Source organism: Argopecten irradians, chromosome 16, assembly GCF_041381155.1.
Source record: "Argopecten irradians isolate NY chromosome 16, Ai_NY, whole genome shotgun sequence".
NCBI lineage: Eukaryota > Metazoa > Mollusca > Bivalvia > Pectinida > Pectinidae > Argopecten > Argopecten irradians.
The window spans coordinates 2,089,124-2,108,926 of record NC_091149.1 but is presented as its reverse complement, the minus strand read 5'-3'; the positions used below and the strand labels follow the sequence as shown (position 1 = coordinate 2,108,926).

At 38.1% G+C, this 19,803-nt stretch overlaps 1 long non-coding RNA gene across 1 annotated transcript; it reads left to right on the top strand.

The window, feature by feature from the left end:
• The first annotated feature begins 9,782 nt into the window (after positions 1 to 9,782).
• LOC138310994 (uncharacterized) lies at positions 9,783 to 12,143 on the top strand. Its single transcript, XR_011206506.1, has 3 exons — positions 9,783 to 9,921; positions 10,190 to 10,276; positions 11,011 to 12,143. It is a non-coding gene; the product is annotated as an uncharacterized lncRNA (long non-coding RNA).
• The last annotated feature ends 7,660 nt before the right edge of the window (positions 12,144 to 19,803 follow it).

Sequence of the window (19,803 nt, the reverse complement as noted above, 5' to 3'; positions counted from 1 at the left end):
AAACGGCAATATCACCGAATATATCAGAAGGCATGAAGTCTAATGCAGCCTGGTCTATCTCCTGTTTGATTGCAAGGATTGTCCTGTCCCTTGGAAAGCAGCTAATTGGAAACCTATTCTGAAAGAATGCATGTTCCGTTTTGCACATAAACTCAAGGGAATAGAAATCCTTGCATGAACGAACATTTTTCATTGTTTGTGAGAAGTATTTTTTGCGGTAGTCCTCAGCTTCAAAATGTGGTTCCTGGCGTGGAAAAAGTACATTTTTGTTGGTTGTTTTGACGTTGCTTGTTGTCTTGACTTTGTCGGTTGTTTTGGCGTTGTTGTTCGCTTTAACGTTATTGGTTGTTTTGGGGTTGTTGGTTGTTTTGGGGTTGTTTGTTGTTTTAACGTTGCTGGTTGCCTTGACGTTGTCGGTTGTTTTGACGTTGTCGGTTTTTGACTTTGTCGGTTGTATTGACGTTGTCGGTTGTTTTGATGTTGTCGGTTGTTTTGACGTTGTCGGTTGCTTTGACGTTGTCGGTTGTTTTGACGTTGTCGGTTGTTTTGACGTTGTCGGTTGCTTTGACGTTGTCGGTTGTTTTGACGTTGTCGGTTGTTTTGACGTTGTCGGTTGTTTTGACGTTGTCGGTTGTTTTGACGTTGTCGGTTGTTTTGACGTTGTCGGTTGTTTTGACGTTGTCGGTTGTTTTGACGTTGTCGGTTGTTTTGACGTTGTCGGTTGTTTTGACTTTGTCGGTTGTTTTGACGTTGTCGGTTGTTTTGACGTTGTCGGTTGTTTTGACGTTGTCGGTTTTTGACTTTGTCGTTGTTTAGTTGTTGTTTTGACGTTGTCGGTTGTTTGCGTGACGTTGTCGGACTTTGTCGGTTGTTTTGACGTTGTCGGTTGTTTTGACGTTGTCGGTTGTTTTGACGTTGTCGGTTGTTTTGACGTTGTCGGTTGTTTTGACGTTGTCGGTTTTTTGACGTTGTCGGTTGTTTTGACGTTGTCGGTTGTTTTGACGTTGTCGGTTGTTTTGACGTTGTCGGTTTTTGACGTTGTCGGTTGTTTTGACGTTGTCGGTTGTTTTGACGTTGTCGGTTGTTTTGACGTTGTCGGTTGTTTTGACGTTGTCGGTTGTTTTGACGTTGTCGGTTGTTTTGACGTTGTCGGTTGTTTTGACGTTGTCGGTTTTGACTTTGTCGGTTGTTTGCGTTGTCGGTTTTTGACGTTGTCGGTTTTTTGACGTTGTCGGTTTTTGACTTTGTCGGTTGTTTTGACGTTGTCGGTTGTTTTGACGTTGTCGGTTGTTTTGACGTTGTCGGTTGTTTTGACGTTGTCGGTTGTTTTGACGTTGTCGGTTGTTTTGACGTTGTCGGTTTTTGACTTTGTCGGTTGTTTTGACGTTGTCGGTTGTTTTGACGTTGTCGGTTTTTTGACGTTGTCGGTTGTTTTGACGTTGTCGGTTGTTTTGACGTTTGTCGGTTTTTGACTTTGTCGGTTGTTTTGACGTTGTCGGTTGTTTTGACGTTGTCGGTTGTTTTGACGTTGTCGGTTGTTTTGACGTTGTCGGTTTTTGACTTTGTCGGTTGTTTTGACGTTGTCGGTTGTTTTGACGTTGTCGGTTGTTTTGACGTTGTCGGTTGCTTTGACGTTGTCGGTTGTTTTGACGTTGTCGGTTGTTTTGACGTTGTCGGTTGTTTTGACGTTGTCGGTTGTTTTGACGTTGTCGGTTTTTGACGTTGTCGGTTGTTTTGACGTTGTCGGTTGTTTTGACGTTGTCGGTTGTTTTGACGTTGTCGGTTGTTTGACGTTTCGGTTTTTGACGTTGTCGGTTTTTTGACGTTGTCGGTTTTTTTGACGTTGTCGGTTGTTTTGACGTTGTCGGTTGTTTGACGTTGTCGGTTGTTTTGACGTTGTTTTTTGACGTTGTCGGTTGTTTTGACGTTGTCGGTTGTTTTGACGTTGTCGGTTGTTTTGACGTTGTCGGTTGTTTGACGTTGTCGGTTTTTGACGTTGTCGGTTTTTTGACGTTGTCGGTTGTTTTGACGTTGTCGGTTTTTGACTTTGTCGGTTGTTTTGACGTTGTCGGTTGTTTTGACGTTGTCGGTTGTTTTGACGTTGTCGGTTGTTTTGACGTTGTCGGTTGTTTTGACGTTGTCGGTTGTTTTGACGTTGTTGTCGGTTTTTTTGACGTTGTCGGTTGTTTTGACGTTGTCGGTTGTTTTGACGTTGTCGGTTGTTTTGACGTTGTCGGTTGTTTTGACGTTGTCGGTTGTTTTGACGTTGTCGGTTGTTTTGACGTTGTCGGTTTTTTGACGTTGTCGGTTTTTTGACGTTGTCGGTTGTTTTGACGTTGTCGGTTGTTTTGACGTTGTCGGTTGTTTTGACGTTGTCGGTTGTTTTGACGTTGTCGGTTGTTTTGACGTTGTCGGTTGTTTTGACGTTGTCGGTTGTTTTGACGTTGTCGGTTGTTTTGACGTTGTCGGTTTTTGACGTTGTCGGTTTTTGACGTTGTCGGTGTTTTGACGTTGTCGGTTGTTTTGACGTTGTCGGTTGTTTAGTTTTGACGTTGTCGGTTGTTTTGACGTTGTCGGTTGTTTTGACGTTGTCGGTTGTTTTGACGTTGTCGGTTGTTTTGACGTTGTCGGTTGTTTTGACGTTGTCGGTTTTTGACGTTGTCGGTTGTTTTGACGTTGTGGTCGGTTTTTTGACGTTGTCGGTTGTTTTGACGTTGTCGGTTGTTTTGACGTTGTCGGTTGTTTTGACGTTGTCGGTTGTTTTGACGTTGTCGGTTGTTTTGACGTTGTCGGTTGTTTTGACGTTGTCGGTTGTTTTGACGTTGTCGGTTGTTTTGACGTTGTTCGGTTTTTTGACGTTGTCGGTTTTTTTGACGTTGTCGGTTTTTTGACGTTGTCGGTTGTTTTGACGTTGTCGGTTGTTTTTGACGTTGTCGGTTTTTGACTTTGTCGGTTGTTTTGACGTTGTCGGTTGTTTTGACGTTGTCGGTTGTTTTGACGTTGTCGGTTTTTTGACGTTGTCGGTTTTTTGACGTTGTCGGTTTTTGACGTTGTCGGTTGTTTTGACGTTGTCGGTTGTTTTGACGTTGTCGGTTTTTTGACGTTGTCGGTTTTGACGTTGTCGTTTTGACGTTGTCGGTTGTTTTGACGTTGTCGGTTTTTTGACTTTGTCGGTTTTTTGACGTTGTCGGTTGTTTTGACGTTGTCGGTTGTTTTGACGTTGTCGGTTGTTTTGACGTTGTCGGTTGTTTTGACGTTGTCGGTTGTTTTGACGTTGTCGGTTGTTTTGACGTTGTCGGTTGTTTTGACGTTGTCGGTTGTTTTGACGTTGTCGGTTTTTGACGTTGTCGGTTGTTTTGACGTTGTCGGTTGTTTTGACGTTGTCGGTTTTTGACTTTGTCGGTTGTTTTGACGTTGTCGGTTGTTTTGACGTTGTCGGTTGTTTTGACGTTGTCGGTTTTTTTGACGTTGTCGGTTTTTGACTTTGTCGGTTGTTTTGACGTTGTCGGTTGTTTTGACTTTGTCGGTTGTTTTGACGTTGTCGGTTGTTTTGACGTTGTCGGTTGTTTTGACGTTGTCGGTTTTTGACTTTGTCGGTTGTTTTGACGTTGTCGGTTGTTTGACGTTGTCGGTTGTTTTGACGTTGTCGGTTGTTTTGACGTTGTCGGTTTTTGACGTTGTCGGTTGTTTTGACGTTGTCGGTTGTTTTGACGTTGTCGGTTGTTTTGACGTTGTCGGTTGTTTTGACGTTGTCGGTTGTTTTGACGTTGTCGGTTGTTTTGACGTTGTCGGTTGTTTTGACGTTGTCGGTTGTTTTGACGTTGTCGGTTGTTTTGACGTTGTCGGTTGTTTTGACGTTGTCGGTTGTTTTGACGTTGTCGGTTGTTTTGACGTTGTCGGTTGTTTTGACGTTGTCGGTTGTTTTGACGTTGTCGGTTGTTTTGATGTTGTCGGTTGTTTTGACGTTGTCGGTTGTTTGACGTTGTCGGTTGTTTTGACGTTGTCGGTTTTTTGACGTTGTCGGTTGTTTTGACGTTGTCGGTTTTTGTCGTTGTCGGTTGTTTTGACGTTGTCGGTTGCTTTGACGTTGTCGGTTGCTTTGTCGTTGTCGGTTGTTTTGACGTTGTCGGTTGCTTTGACGTTGTCGGTTGCTTTGTCGTTGTCGGTTGTTTTGACGTTGTCGGTTGTTTTGACGTTACTAGCTGTCCCCTTTTCCATTGGTCCAATACATGTCTTACTTGTTATGTGTGTTTTCCAATCATCTATGTACTCGTGGTTCGGATAGTCTCAGTGGCACCAACGATTCCTCTACATTTGTTGCTAAGCTTTCTAGCCCGGATTTTCCCAGGCTCTATTCCTTGAACCTGATGAAGCGTATGAGTTCCTTTAACAGTGATCAAATTCCTCTATTCCTTTGGCCTACATATGGACTCCTCGTAGAGAAAAGTACGCAAGACATGTGTACAATTACTGTTTTTAGATTGAGAGATAGTCAGGTTGTGATGGCTAAAGCCAACTCCTTTTGCTTTCAGCTCGGATGTCATTTTCGTATTGAATTCCGTTACGGCATGTGCATCATGTTTTAAGTCGGGGGAAATGAATACAAGATCCTGTCTAGTTACAGCTGTCTTGCAGACAGGACATGCACAATATGCAACAATCGGATGTAGTATTGCTTGTGTATAATTGAAGTAAGCAGTCTGTAATTCATCCAGATGATTGCACCTGTAGTTTTCAGAAAAATCCGCTATAGATACTATACATCCTTCAGGTAAATCTTTCGTGAGATGTGAAAAGGTGTTTCTTTGCAACTTTGCCATAAATAAATGCTGAGCAAGGGTGTCCGTCTCTAGGCATAGCTCATCAATACATTCGTCGATATTTCTTTTCTTGCAGTATCTTTCTTCTGGACACCTTTCCAGAAGGATCCTTTGCTTCTCCATTCTCCCATCTTTTCCATGTGATTTCGTGTTCATCTTTCAAAGGGTACGCATCGAACGAAGCGAAGCTGTACCACATGAATCGCAATATCTCTCTATACACTTTTTACTGTGATATTCATTTTGATCTTTTTCACATAATGTTATATTAACCAGTTTATATTTGTCCTTTGGTATGGCCACGTCTTTCTCTATTGCCCTCTCAAGAGATTTGATTTTCAATTCCACATTCGTGCAGTATTCGCATAAACAGGAGTTAAATCTGGCATGGTTGACTGTCAAACAATGTCTTGGGCGATATTTCCGAAAAGCTGACAGACTTATCTTTCTTTCTTTCTTATTCAGGTATTCCTGGTGTAGTTTAGCTGTAGTGGTCCCTAACAAAACCTTCTGAACGAACAGCTTGGCATTTGCAGTGCGTTTGTTTGGTAAAACCATTGATGTGTAATGGCTTTCATAAAATTCTTTGGTTTCCTTCTTTTCTTGAACATTTATGTCACCTTTTCTCATAATTTTCTACCAAAGTAATAGGAGAAGTTAAACTCTTTCCCTGTGCCTATATCATTCTTGTACTTCCCCATAGCTGATTTTATTAACCATCTATAGGCTTTCATGGATTTTGAATTCCTTTTGGTTTTCAAATTTTGAATGACATTCTTCAAATTCTTGATGATGCGTTTTCTTGTTTTTACGTGTGTTTTTGCTTTATTTTCGGGTATGGACTCGTCCTGTTTAGAATCTCGTTTATGCTTATATTTTCCCCTCCTTTTCCCTCTTTCTCGCATTTTGGCCTGGGAGGGGGGCATATTTTTTCGTTGCCTTTTCTTTTGCTCTCTCCATTTTTCCCGTATTTTTTCCCGTCTTATGTCTGGTGGTTACATTTGTTTTTATCCCGTTTTTCTCTCATTTTTAGCATTCTCTTTTTACTCTTCTCAGCCTGCTCCTTTTTTTGCATCTGACAGATTTCTTCGGTATATGCGAGCCCGCTTGGCATCTGACAGATTTCGTCGGTATGTGCAAGCCCGCTTGGCATCTTCTTTTTTCAAATCAAAATACTTGATAGGGTTTGATTTTAATTCTTCCCTTTTCTGGATATAGATCTCTTTCCATTTTTGTTTTGTTTCTACCACAGTTTCCTTTATAGCTTTAAGCCTTACTCGGAAGGAATATGGACGGCTTGGCCTGAGAATAATAAAATTAATGTTTCGTTATAACTTATATGGTCTTTCGAAAATATGGTTGTCTATATATCAGCATTATTAAAATGAAATAATATGCTTTTCAATTTTAATGAAGTAATAATGCTTCACCGTATACATGTATTTTGGTCATGTATACATCATGTAAGTATTGTTGTACGTTATTACTATGTTTACCGATGGTGTTGGTATACCAGTCATCATCCTCTTTACGTTTAGATAGCTGTTTAGTATTAATTAATGATAATAAACACACATACGATTTTTGTTTTGGTAATTTGGTTCAAATCGTTCATACGAAAGATGCAACGAAGAGATTAACTTATTGAATATTTGTTTGTGTCTTTTACATCAATTGGTCTGTCGTACTTTGATTAATTACAATGCTTTACCCATTAAACTAATGATTTCAGTACATATGAATAATACACGATAGTGACGCAGTTTTTTTAGAAACAAATTGAGCATTATTTGCAAATATGTTCGATTTCTTTAATGACGTAACATATGGACATGTGATATATTAGTGTCCGCATTACATCGGTAAAATTGTCTGGAATTAAACTTTCCTTCCCAAGTAGAAGTGAATTGTTCAATAAAATGTTTCAAATAACAGTATAGCGATATCTTTTGACTGAAGTAATATCAGTTTCACAATTTTATTATAAGGCATTCTTCAAAAAAGATGTAACACGGACATCAATCGACTGATATATGTCTAGTGTCCAGTTACATCATTTCACCGGCATTAGCAGCTTTGTTTGATTTGATAATGATGAGGAAGGTCTGCAGTAAACATAATGGGAAGCGCAACAATAGTTTCGTCATAGACTTAAAGTTATCAAGATAAAAATGAACAATTAATTAAAAATGTATTAACATACAAAAGATGTAACATGGACATCAACTTTGTAGTGTCTTGTTACATCTTTATTGTATCTTAGAATAAAACTTACATCTTACGGATATGGATTTCGCCATTACTATTCAAACAACTGTGGACTTTTTATAGCCCGCCAATGAGATTGAAGGCCTCGCTCAGGCATATTATATCGGCCACAGACAGTATGAATTTTAATTAGATGATTTTTGAATATGTTTGTTTATTAAGTGAGAATTAGAGATACACTGTAGCCGTACAGGTCATTTTGTTCGTCTGTAGACAGTTACTGGGATTACTTTGGCGTTAGTTGATTTGTTACTGAGCAAAAATTCAAGCCTTTTTTATTACACTGAATTACATCATTTTTGACGAAGATCCGGAATTCGCGATAGACTAATTTTATAAAACGAACATGGAAATTGATATCCGGAAAATTACATAATGGGCCATAACTCTTATGACCAGACAGGAAATCACTAATACTATATATTTTAGCACATCAACCAGTTCATCCACAAGATATACATAACACGTCATATTATTGTGTAGACATCATTTAGGTTTTCGATAAACTTAAACTTTAAAAACATGCAGTATAAAAGTGGTTGAAATTCTCATCTATTGAAAAATGACATTCATTATAGTTTATTTCGCTATTTTTTTGTTCAGTTATCTTAGAAATCACAATGAAACAGTTTGAATACACGTAGTTTTGATTTGTTACAACCAAAGGGAGGTAATTGGCTTATTTTGCCTTCCTGTAATTTCTTGAATGTTAATTATTCCCCGCAAAACGCGTTTGGAGGGGATATCATTTTGGGCTCTGTCCGATATCCTTTTCCGGGCTATAACTCAAAAATCGTTCAACGCAGCTCCTTGAACCTTTCTGTATACATCAGACAAGTGCCCTAGTTGTGCCTTTTGGTATTGCGGACCTTCCATGTTAGGTGTTTTTTCTGTTACCATGAAAACTTAGTCAAAAATACCAAATTAATGTTTCCTTTTGTTTCCGGACGAAAACTTCAAAACCGTTTAACGCAGCTCCATGAAACTTTCTGAATATATCAGACAAGTGCCCTAGTTATGCCTTTTGCTATTGCGGACCTTCCATTTTTTTATTGTTTTTTTGCTGTTACAATGGAAACTCAGTCAAAAATAGGCCTACCAAATTACAGTTTCTTTCTTTTTCTTTTTTACAGTTTTACCATACTCGCATACATTTAAAGTTATACTTGAATAATTGTTACTTTGACCTTGATGTAATTGGGTTTTATTCCAACTGCGGTGCGCGGGGGATAATTCCACGCTTTTGCTTTGTTTAATGATAATTTTACACTTGAACAACAAATTGAAAACAGCTATCCGGGTATCTGTCAATCCATTTAATATGAATTATAAATTTAATTATATATTAATTAACTATATGTTTCAGTTTTCCGAGACCCATATGACGACAGTAAAGGCAACACGCTAAACATCCTTGGATGACGACTCATGGTCGACCTCTATTAATGGTAAATTGTTGTCGTGAAAAACTACCAACTACATTTAGGTAAGTATACTCTGTGACAATACACGGTATACCTTCCACGTTTATGTATTTTTCATCAACTTGTTAGCACATGTGCCATACGACAGCGCGATAATGTGTCATGCGACAATGTGTTTGTCGCATGTTACATTGTTACACTGTAGCCTAAATCAATCACTATAGAAATAAGAAATATCTAACTTTCCACTTATCAAATGCAAGGGAAGGTCGGCCATATTGCTTGACGTTTTGAAATAAGCTTATCATATATATTGCCATTACACTTATTATATATTTTCTTCTCTCGCAAATGATAACCACGTGATGTTTGCCGTTGTTGGAGACTTCATGGTTCAGTTCTCGAGACTCATATGATAACAGTAAAGGCAACAAGCTTGGATGGCGACTCATTGTTCACATCCATGAATGGTAAACTGTAGTCGTGAAAAACTAACAACTGCATTTAGGTAAGTATACTTAATCTTTCGTAATAAACATAACTACATATATCCTGAATACTTGCAAAGTTTAAGTGTAAAGAAACTGTTCGCAAAGCGTATTGTCGCGCTAAAAAAAGATTTTTTTTATCAATTTGTGGGACTATACGCCATGCCACAACTCGACAATGCGCCGTACGACACTGTCTTTGTCGCATAGCGCATTGTCGTACTGTCGGATGGCATATTGTCGCACTGTAGCATGACATGTATATTGTCGTATTTATTGATTTCGAAATAAGCAAATCATATATAATGATATCGCCCTAATTATATACTTCTTTCACTCTAAAATAATAACCACGAGAGGTTGCCGTTGTTTGTGACGATATGTTTCAGTTTGCAGAGACCCGGGTGACGATAGGAAGGGCACCATGGTAAGCATCATTGGAAGTGGTCTAATGGCTAACTTCCATGAATGGAAAACTGTAGTCGTGAAAAAGTAACAACTGCATTTAGGTAAGTATACTTTAACTTCCATAAATATCGTATATTCAGTATACCTGGTATGTGTAATTGTAAAAAACTGTACACATAGCGTATTGTCGCACTAGAATGAGGTTTTATCAATTTGTGCGACTATACGTCATATATATGTATATATTGCCGCACTGTCGCATGGCGTATTGTCGTATTCATTGATGTTTCGATGTAAGCACTTCATATATACTGCTATCGCCCTTTTTATATATCTTTTTCTCACACAAATGGTAACCATTAGAAGTGGTTGTTGTTTGAGATTATGTTTCAGTTTACCGAGACCCGGGTGACGACAGAAAGAGCAATATCTTAAGCATATTTGGATGTAGTATCACGATCAACCTTCATGGATGGAAAACTGTAGTCGTGAATAACTATTAACTGCATTTAGGTAAGTATACTTAAACTCGAGTGAAAACGTTTATCCAGTATACCTTGTAAGTTTAATTGTAAAGAAACTGATTGCATAGCGTATTATTGCATTGTAATGATTTTTATCACTTTGTGCGCTAAACGCCATGCGACAATGCGACAACAGTCACATATCGCATTGTCGCGATGTCGCATGGTCTTATTTCGCATTGTCGTATTCATTGACATTTCGAAATAAACACGTCATACATACTACTATCAAACTAATGATATACTTCTTTCTCTAGCAAATAGTAACATCGAGAGGTGGCCGTTTTTGGAGAGTCCATGATTTATCTTCCCGAGATCAGAGTGACGACAGAAAGTGCAACATGGTATGTATCCTTGGAATTACCTCCAGTAATGGTAAAACGGAGTTATGAAAACTACCAACTGCATTTAGGTAAGTAAGGCAAAGATGTCATTGGTACTTCTTCTTAAATTAGGGATGTTGGCATATATTTTGAACATCTTACCTGATTGCAATCTTCATGAGACGTAGGTGCTTGATTGAAGAACGGTTCTATGAGAATCGCACAGCCAACTTCATCGCTTGTGTCGCTAACAGCGGCGCACCACTCCAAAAGGGTCAACAAGAACTAGGTGTACTAATAAAGGGCGGGATTATTTTTCAAGACGGAAGGAAGGAAATGAGTAATTCGTCCCCGTTATTATCGGCAACCCTTCCGACTTAGATCATGTGGAAACTTAAAAGGGTAGTGGTGTGTTGTTGGGGACAACTGTATTGATTTGACTGTGTGATTGCTGCAGAACATTCGTCCTTCAATAAAATAGAATTGAAACTGTCGTAACAGAAAGCCCGCCTGAATTATCATTAGGACACATGTGCCCAAAGTCCACAAGTCACGGCTGGTAAGTCGGCATGAGTCGGCTTCCAGTGCTTAAAGAAGCAGACAATCAAGATACAAAAACTGCAACACAACCTTTACACAATGAGATAAGTATCTACGTTACAAGAAGAGGCATACTCAGTTATGAACATTAAAATTTTATACCAATACCCCTAGTCTAAGTATGTTACCTATCGTGTGTCTTTTCTCTGTTACAGGAGTCAGACGTACCTGATGGAATAGAGGGCTATGGAGCGGTGGTGGCCCTGGCAGGGTACCACGTGTCCCTGAGGGATCAGATGAAACCTCTGACCACTATCGTTTCGCTGTGGTGCGGCCTTAACCCCTTTGACAAATGTCCCACCACCTTCTCCTCTCGTCACTGGACTAGGGCAGTCGGCCGATTCAATGCGTCGAAGAAGAGGATGGCCCCTGGAGTGGAGTCAAACTAACGATGCTTTTTCGGTAAGAACGCGGTACCTGCATATTGGCCCGACTCCATATTGCCAACGAGCAGCGGCACGCCATTTATATCGACTTCGGTTGTCACGACCGTTGTCTCTGTGCGCCTGTTTCTTTTACCTCTGTTCCGACTCCCTCTGCTACGGTTCCTCAAGGGCCATACCAGACACCCTTTGTGTCTGCACCTTCGATGACCGTTCATTTCCTATTGCAGATGCCTAGTCCAGGTCAGATACTGCCATCCCCTGCTCTGTGAAGTCCTGTCCAGGTGGTTCCTCAAGGCACAACTCTCGACGAAACAGTTTGTACCTATACCGATACTGTCATCACCTCCTCTATGAAGTCCTGTCCAGATGGTTCCTCAAGGTACCACTCTTATCACTGCAGTTTGTCCCGATTGCACCATAGAAATTCACGCGTCGTGTCTACCATCACCACTTCATCCGTCACCATCCAGCCCTCGCCCATCACGAAGCAGCAAGTCGTACCACAAACGTCAAAACGAAGAGGTCGAGAAAGGCAGGGGTGTGAGAAAATATGTGATGAAGAAGAAATCTAATGTGGAGAGTATGGTAAAGAGAGGGACAGGGAGAACCACAGACAGTTCTTCGGCAACTGGTTTTCTGCAACAGTATCAGTTAAAGAATGGACAAAGAGGATGAAGGCTAAAGGCTACACCACCAGATAGCCCAAGAAGTAGAGTAGATTTAGGGATCCCTGATCTCCGGTTGGATATACCAAGTGCTAGACAACAAAGCACAAGAGGAGGAATATAAATATTTTTGATGCTGCCCAGCAACATTGCTAGAAGGTCCTAAAGCCCTTGAAAAAGCAGAGGGGAAATATTTGTATTCGATGAGAGAAAAAAAATCACTGTGATAAATCATGTAGTGCTATTTCTATGGTGAAGTGGCTATAACACTTGTCACTATGTGGCAGAGGACCCGGGTTCGATTCCCGGTGGGAATTTCAGCGCAATTCGTTTGTTACTGCTTTTCGGTCAGATTTTCATATATTGGAATCTTCGAAACAACGGTGACACTTGTTTACTATTGTGTGATTATTTAGACATTTTCAAGAAGTTTTATCGTTTTCATTGTTAATTGTTATCATTGTTAATTGTCATGACAATACATGTGCTATATTTCATTTTTAACCCGCATGTAGATGTAGTATTACATTTAAAAAAAAAAAATTTTAACTGGTAAATATCTAAGTCATCATAGTTATCAAGTCTAGGTATTACACTTATTCAGGTTAATATAACCGATAAACTATTGCGGACACTAGCCAGTGCTATTTCCTGTATTTGCCTTTAGGTGGATGATATTCTACGTCATCCCTTGAAAACTAAATGATGTAGAATCCTGATTTTTGTTCTAAACCTATATTTTCTAGATTACTGAATGCAAATATAAACATTAGTAATTCATAAACACCGTCGACCATCTTGTTTTTCAAAATGGCTGACATAAACATGTTTAAAATCTAATATCTTGAAGACTAATTGATATAGAATTCTAAGTTCTGTTCTGTACTTTTATTTGCAGTGAAAACTAATTATAGAACATTATAAAATCTTGAAAACTGATTTTATATAATCATAATTCATGTTTATTCAATACCTTTATTTGCAGGGTTACTGAACGCATATGTGAACGTTAGTAATTGGTAACAGTTGTTGTCAGCCTTCTTGGTTTTCAAATGACCACATGAAAATGTTGAAACTCTAATTTCTTGACAACTAATTGATATATAATCCTAAATTTGGTTTTATACCTCTATTTCAAGGGTTGCTCTGAATGCAAAGATGAACATTACTTATTCGTAAAAGCTGTCGGCAGTCATCTTATTTTTCAAAATGGTTGCCGTAGATATAATTAAAATCTAATATCCCGAAAGATAATTCATAAAGAGTCTTTATATTTGTGTCTATACCTATATGTTTTTGGGTTACATTAAATGTTAAATGATAAAAGCTGTTGGCCATATTTTTTATTTTTAATAATTTTGAAGATACTTTCAATGTGTGACTTAGTTATGATTAAATTATATTTGTTGACAAGAATCGCTTAGTCATGGACCGGGAACTCCCGAGGGAGGAAGTTAAATGTTTGTGCTGTGGTCTTCTTTTTGTCCATTTGTCCGCAATATTATCGTTTAGTGCATTGTCTTGTCTGGACATTATCTCACGTACTATAAGGCATTTAAAGTTGGTGCTTCGGTAATCCTAGGTAAGATGGTATAGCACATACCAAAATCAAGCCACTGTGATTCTTTCATTTTGACTGTCATTGAAAACATTTGTTACTTGTCATGAAACGGAAACATGAATTTTCAAATATTTATTGAAAACTAAAACACAAGCATAGTTTGTTTGTGTTTGTTTTTGGTGTGATATATTCATCAAAAAGATGTCAAAATTTTTATTTTTATTTTTATTTTCAAATTGGCTCTTATGGTAATTTATAGGGATATTTATCTGCCTACGTTTTGAATTAATCTAATTATTGTCAAACAATTTTTAAACCATTAGTTGATTGATTGGTTGATTGTGCTTGACTTTTCTTTAACAGACATGATCCCCCATGCAAGCAGTTTGTTGCGTGTCTGGATGTATGTTTTGAGAAGTTGCTGTATATTCGTATTGTATCTCCATGTAATACTGGAACTCTCTCAATTTCTATAGTACTATCCCACTGAACCATGTCGCTTTATAACCACCCACCTGGTAATATTGTACGCTAAGTAGCCCACCTGGTAATATTGTACGCTAAGTAGCTCAAGAAACTATCATCTTTATAGACAATAGCGTGTCTCAACCAGGAGACAGAACCCAGAGTCTTCCTTAACGAGGCGAATGCTTACCTCAAAGCAAATGGCGAGGTGGTGTCAAGGGAGATGTTTTGAAAAAAAGGTAAGTTTCCAAGTCATCTTTGAAGATCATGCAATTATTGGGATAGCAGGTACACTTCTTTCTAACGCTCTACATACAGTGTATGCATTTATAAATAATATATTAAATTTACTGATACAATTTTAAACGCACTTGCAGTGAGATATAAAGCATAGTTATATTTTTGATTAACTTTCCTCTTAAACACTTCCCAATTGATGAGATTTGAATAACAATGGTATGCAGACCACCATAATCTAGATCTAGTGTATAAATCGGTTCCTTCTTTATGCTATTATCATGTAATAATATCATATTTGAGATCGATGCTAGTTAACACATTCTGTTTTCTTGAAAATGAATTCGTAAGATAGTAACATTAATTCGACGAACTAAAGGACTCTGTCGTATATGCCAAAAGGTCGCAATCCCCTCGCCTAAAGGACCAATGTACAACGTATGATGTTCCAGTACCTTAAACTACAGAGAGCAGACATGGTTTGTTTTCTTTTTTTAGCTGAGATCAAAGGTAAATCATTGTGATATGATTCAACTTTATGGCGTAGTGGCTCTATATGCCACTATCCTGCAAGTAGGGTGTTGATATGGTACTTGTTGTCATCATTGCATTGTCGTCAAATGCGAATAGATTTTGGATCTTACGTTGTTTCTTCTTCCTAACATCTCTCTTGACATTGCCATACTATTGACCCTGAGTTAAGTATATAAGGAAGGCCCTGGTTCTGTCCTCTGTTCGAGGCACGTCATAGTCTGTAAAAGTGGTAGTTTCTGTTCTTGCTTAGCGCTAAGCAAAAATGAAGCGGAACGACTAGCTTGGCTATTGTCAGTTTGTTTTTGTGTTAGATGTGTTATCTCTGTCTTTTGGCTGTATGCTTATAAATCTCAGTCTCCCAAAACATACACATAGACACATATAGACAACATATATTTCATACATTGCAAACAGAGGTACCCTTTTTTAAATGACATTAACTGCTATAATACTATATCAATATCTATATCAAGACCTAGAAGACATCATTGGAATCATCATTTGTTCGATGGATTGCAGCGGATGAAATATATGTCACAGTTTCATGGTTTTGGTATTGCACGGTCCACCGACTCCTCGAACCCATGCACCAGGTATGAAATTCTAGTGTCATATCAAAAAGAAGATATAACCCAAACAGTTTTATTTTTGTTAAATTGAGGTAAAAAAAGGTGACAGTAAATTGGTTTCGGTACGTCACAAACAACCTTACCAAGGTGAAACAATCTATCACATTATAAGTACTAATTCTTTATAGCATTGGAGATAAAGTACAGACAAGACCATTTACGAAAGGATGAAAGATGGAGTGATGGAAGGACGAATGTACTGACAGAAGGACGGTCAGACTGACGTCCAAAACACGACACAAATCTATACCTTTGCCCCTTGTTCAAGGTTGAGGACTATACAAATAACACAAGTAAATAGTTTATTCATGAATAATTCAATATATTAGAAATTATTTATTTATAAACCCATATTGAAAAACAAGGTTTCCGAAAGTCTTTTTCCATTCAATAACTTCCATAATGGCACAAATATAGAATTCTAAATTTATTATATTTCAAAATAATTACACTTTAAACTTTTCTGTGGTGGCCAAATTGAAAAAATACAATATGGCTGATAGTTTTATATCTACTTATCAAAAATTATTAACATTCCTTTTTGCATTCAGTAACCTTGAAAATAAAGGTAAAGACGCAAAAAATACCGTTCTCAAATATCTTGTATTAGGTTATAGTAATGGTGTACCGAATACCCTACTTGTATCATAAAGTGAACGATTTTATGCTTAATCCTCCGGACGAAAAGAGAACTTTCTTTAGAGTAGTGTGCGTTATGTATGATACTAGGCAAGCTGTTACTTTGCAACTAAGGGAGAAAACTCCTACGGTCATAAGTCGATTCAGGTCAATGGCTTTAAAGTAAGAACCTCCAGATTATTACGCTGACTAAACATGTTTAATCCAGAATGACCCAGTACCGGAGTTTTCTGTGGGATTGATTATGTTAGTCTAGAATGTATGCCCACGCTTTACAAGTGCTAATCAGAACTAGTTTATGACTTGTACAGAGCCGAATTAGATGTGAATGGGGGTTGGGGGGCAGTAGTGACTATAACTGTAGATTGTTACAAAATATTGTGCGGATATATATATCTATTGTAGGTTTTGTATCTGCATATCTCTGTATATATAGATATAACTGCTGGTTTCTCCTTTTTGTTATTTTCACCTACTGAACATCCCATATTCGTAAATAAAGAACAAAACAAAAAGACTTCTACGTATATCTTGAAATTTTAATGACCATAATGATAACACAAATATATTGATCTTGCACACGTTCATTACCTAGACGAGCAAACACACACATCCATTCACCGATCACACATACCGTAGTATTCCCCAGTCACACACTTTGTCCTCATAAATCTCCGTGTAATTCGTTCCTGTTTATATAAATCAACTTATTTCTGCATGAGAGCAAAATTCGCAAAAATCAATCGTCGCCAAAAAGAATACACTACAGGTACAAAGAGTAGCAGGTGAACGCCGAGAAAATAACACCACGAAGAAGTCATTAGACAGGTGAAATGATGTCTCCGCAAAAATAAAGTCGGTTAACAATAGTAAATCAGTTTCTCATCCTGCTGTCTTGTACAATTGCAAAAATATATATCCACATGTGCGTGTTTCATCACGGGTATAGCAAAATTCTTATATCAATTTTATTTAAGCATTGAAGTCACTTTTTTTAAATTTCATCGGGGTATGAAAGAAATTTTGTTTGCAAACTATTTCATAACCCGATGAAATTAGAAAATAGTGACTTCAATGCTTATAATTAATTTTCCAGACTGCTTTATAAAATGAAATACGTTAACACGTACGATTCCATTGATTTTTTACAAGGGATTATTTTTTTCCAAATCAGTACGCAACGTCAATGTTTCTATTGTGACGTCACGATAACGTCGGGTTTCTGCGCCATTCTCGGATTTTTTTTCATCGTGGAATGAAAAAAAAAATGAATAGGCCAATCAGAAAGCCAGAAACAAAAAGAAAATTATTTATCAATATATGAAATTACCCGACTAATAATGAAATAATGTGGTTTTTAAGTTATATGTGTCGTAACTAGCCGAAAATTTGGACATGTTAATTTTTGTCCAATTATCTATTTAAAACCATAAGTTTTAATGAATAAAGCTGTGAAAATCATTCAAATGGACAGACACACATAAGTAATGCCTTATAAACGTTAGTTAGAATACATTGGTTATGTAATGTTAAATTCTTGTTTTTATGCCTTATACATGTTTAGATGGAAATATACATTCAGAAATCACTTCACAATTACTAATAATACTGTAAAAATGTGCAATGAAATTGTGGACAACAAGATGGCTTCATGGTCTGACCGTATGTACTCATTTCATTACACTGAAGATGTTGATATAATGATTTTTGGCAGTACTGCCAAAAAATCATTTTCAGTCCTTTTTGTACATGTACTTGTAAAATTAAATCATATACATTGAAAGTATTGTAATTGTCAAAATGTTGGTAACTTTTGGAGTTGAATAACATGTTAAAAGCTCTTCTTGATTCGTGACTATGAAAAATACGGCATATATAACTTTAAATTGTTTTGTCATATTTTATAGCACTTTTAGTTGGTCAGGAGATGCACATTCATGTCAAAAAATGTAGTTCAATCGAGTGAAGCAGTATTGCTTGTTGTGCAGCACACGGGAAACCAAATAGACGTCATGAAATAAATCAATCAATATGACACTTGAGATTTAAAATATGCATTTACATATGTTTAGTAGTCTGGTTTTACGTCACAAGATTTCATCGTTCATCGATGTACATTACATGTACAAAGTGACGTAAGATGTTGAGACGAAGCCTAGTATTAGGTGAAGTCATGTAGGTGATAAACCAGTAAGATGTTGACACTATGGCGACATTATTGATGGTGTGCAGACGACGTAAATTCCGCTGTAGCTGGTCTCAATATTGTGTTAGGATAGGAGGAGTGGTAACCAACCAACAATGGCAACTAACCATGGCAATCCATAGCGACTAACCATGGCAATCCATAGCGACTAACCATGGTAATCCATAGCGACTAACCATGGCAATCCATAGCAACTAACCATGGTAATCCATAGCAACTAACCATGGCAATCCATAGCAACTAACCATGGCAATCCATAGCAACTAACCATGGCAATCCATAGCAACTAACCATGGTAATCCATAGCAACTAACCATGGCAATCCATAGCAACTAACCATGGCAATCCATAGCAACTAACCATGGCAATCCATAGCAACTAACCATGGCAATCCATAGCAACTAACCATGGCAATCCATAGCAACTAACCATGGCAATCCATAGCAACTAACCATGGTAATCCATAGCAACTAACCATGGCAATCCATAGCACTAACCATGGCAATCCATAGCAACTAACCATGGTAATCCATAGCAACTAACCATGGCAATCCATAGCAACTAACCATGGCAATCCATAGCAACTAACCATGGCAATCCATAGCAACTAACCATGGCAATCCATAGCAACTAACCATGGTAATCCATAGCAACTAACCATGGCAATCCATAGCAACTAACCATGGTAATCCATAGCAACTAACCATGGCAATCCATAGCAACTAACCATGGCAATCCATAGCAACTAACCATGGCAATCCATAGCAACTAACCATGAATCCATAGCACTAACCATCCCATAGCAACTAACCATGGCAATCCATAGCAACTAACCATGGCAATCCATAGCAACTAACCATGGAATCCATAGCAACTAACCATGGCAATCAGAATACCATAATCTGCAACTAACCATGGCAATCCATAGCAACTAACCATGGCAATCCATAGCAACTAACCATGGAATCCATAACCATGGCAATCCATAGCAACTAACCATGGCAATCCATAGCAACTAACCATGGCAATCCATAGCAACTAACCATGGCAATCCATAGCAACTAACCATGGCAATCCATAGCAACTAACCATGCAATCCATAGCAACTAACCATGGCAATCCATAGCAACTAACCATGGCAATCCATAGCAACTAACCATGGCAATCCATAGCAACTAACCATGGCAATCTATAGCAACTAACCATGGCAATCCATAGCAACTAACCATGGCAATCCATAGCAACTAACCATGGCAATCCATAGCAACTAACCATGGCAATCCATAGCAACTAACCATGGCAATCCATAGCAACTAACCATGGCAATCCATAGCAACTAACCATGGCAATCCATAGCAACTAACCATGGCAATCCATAGCAACTAACCATGCAACTAACATACATAACTAACCATGGCAATCCATAGCAACTAACCATGGCAATCATAGCAACTAACCATGCAATCCATAGCAACTAACCATGGCAATCCATAGCAACTAACCATGCAATCCATAGCAACTAACCATGGCAATCCATAGCAACTAACCATGGCAATCCATAGCAACTAACCATGGCAATCCATAGCAACTAACCATGGCAATCCATAGCAACTAACCATGGCAATC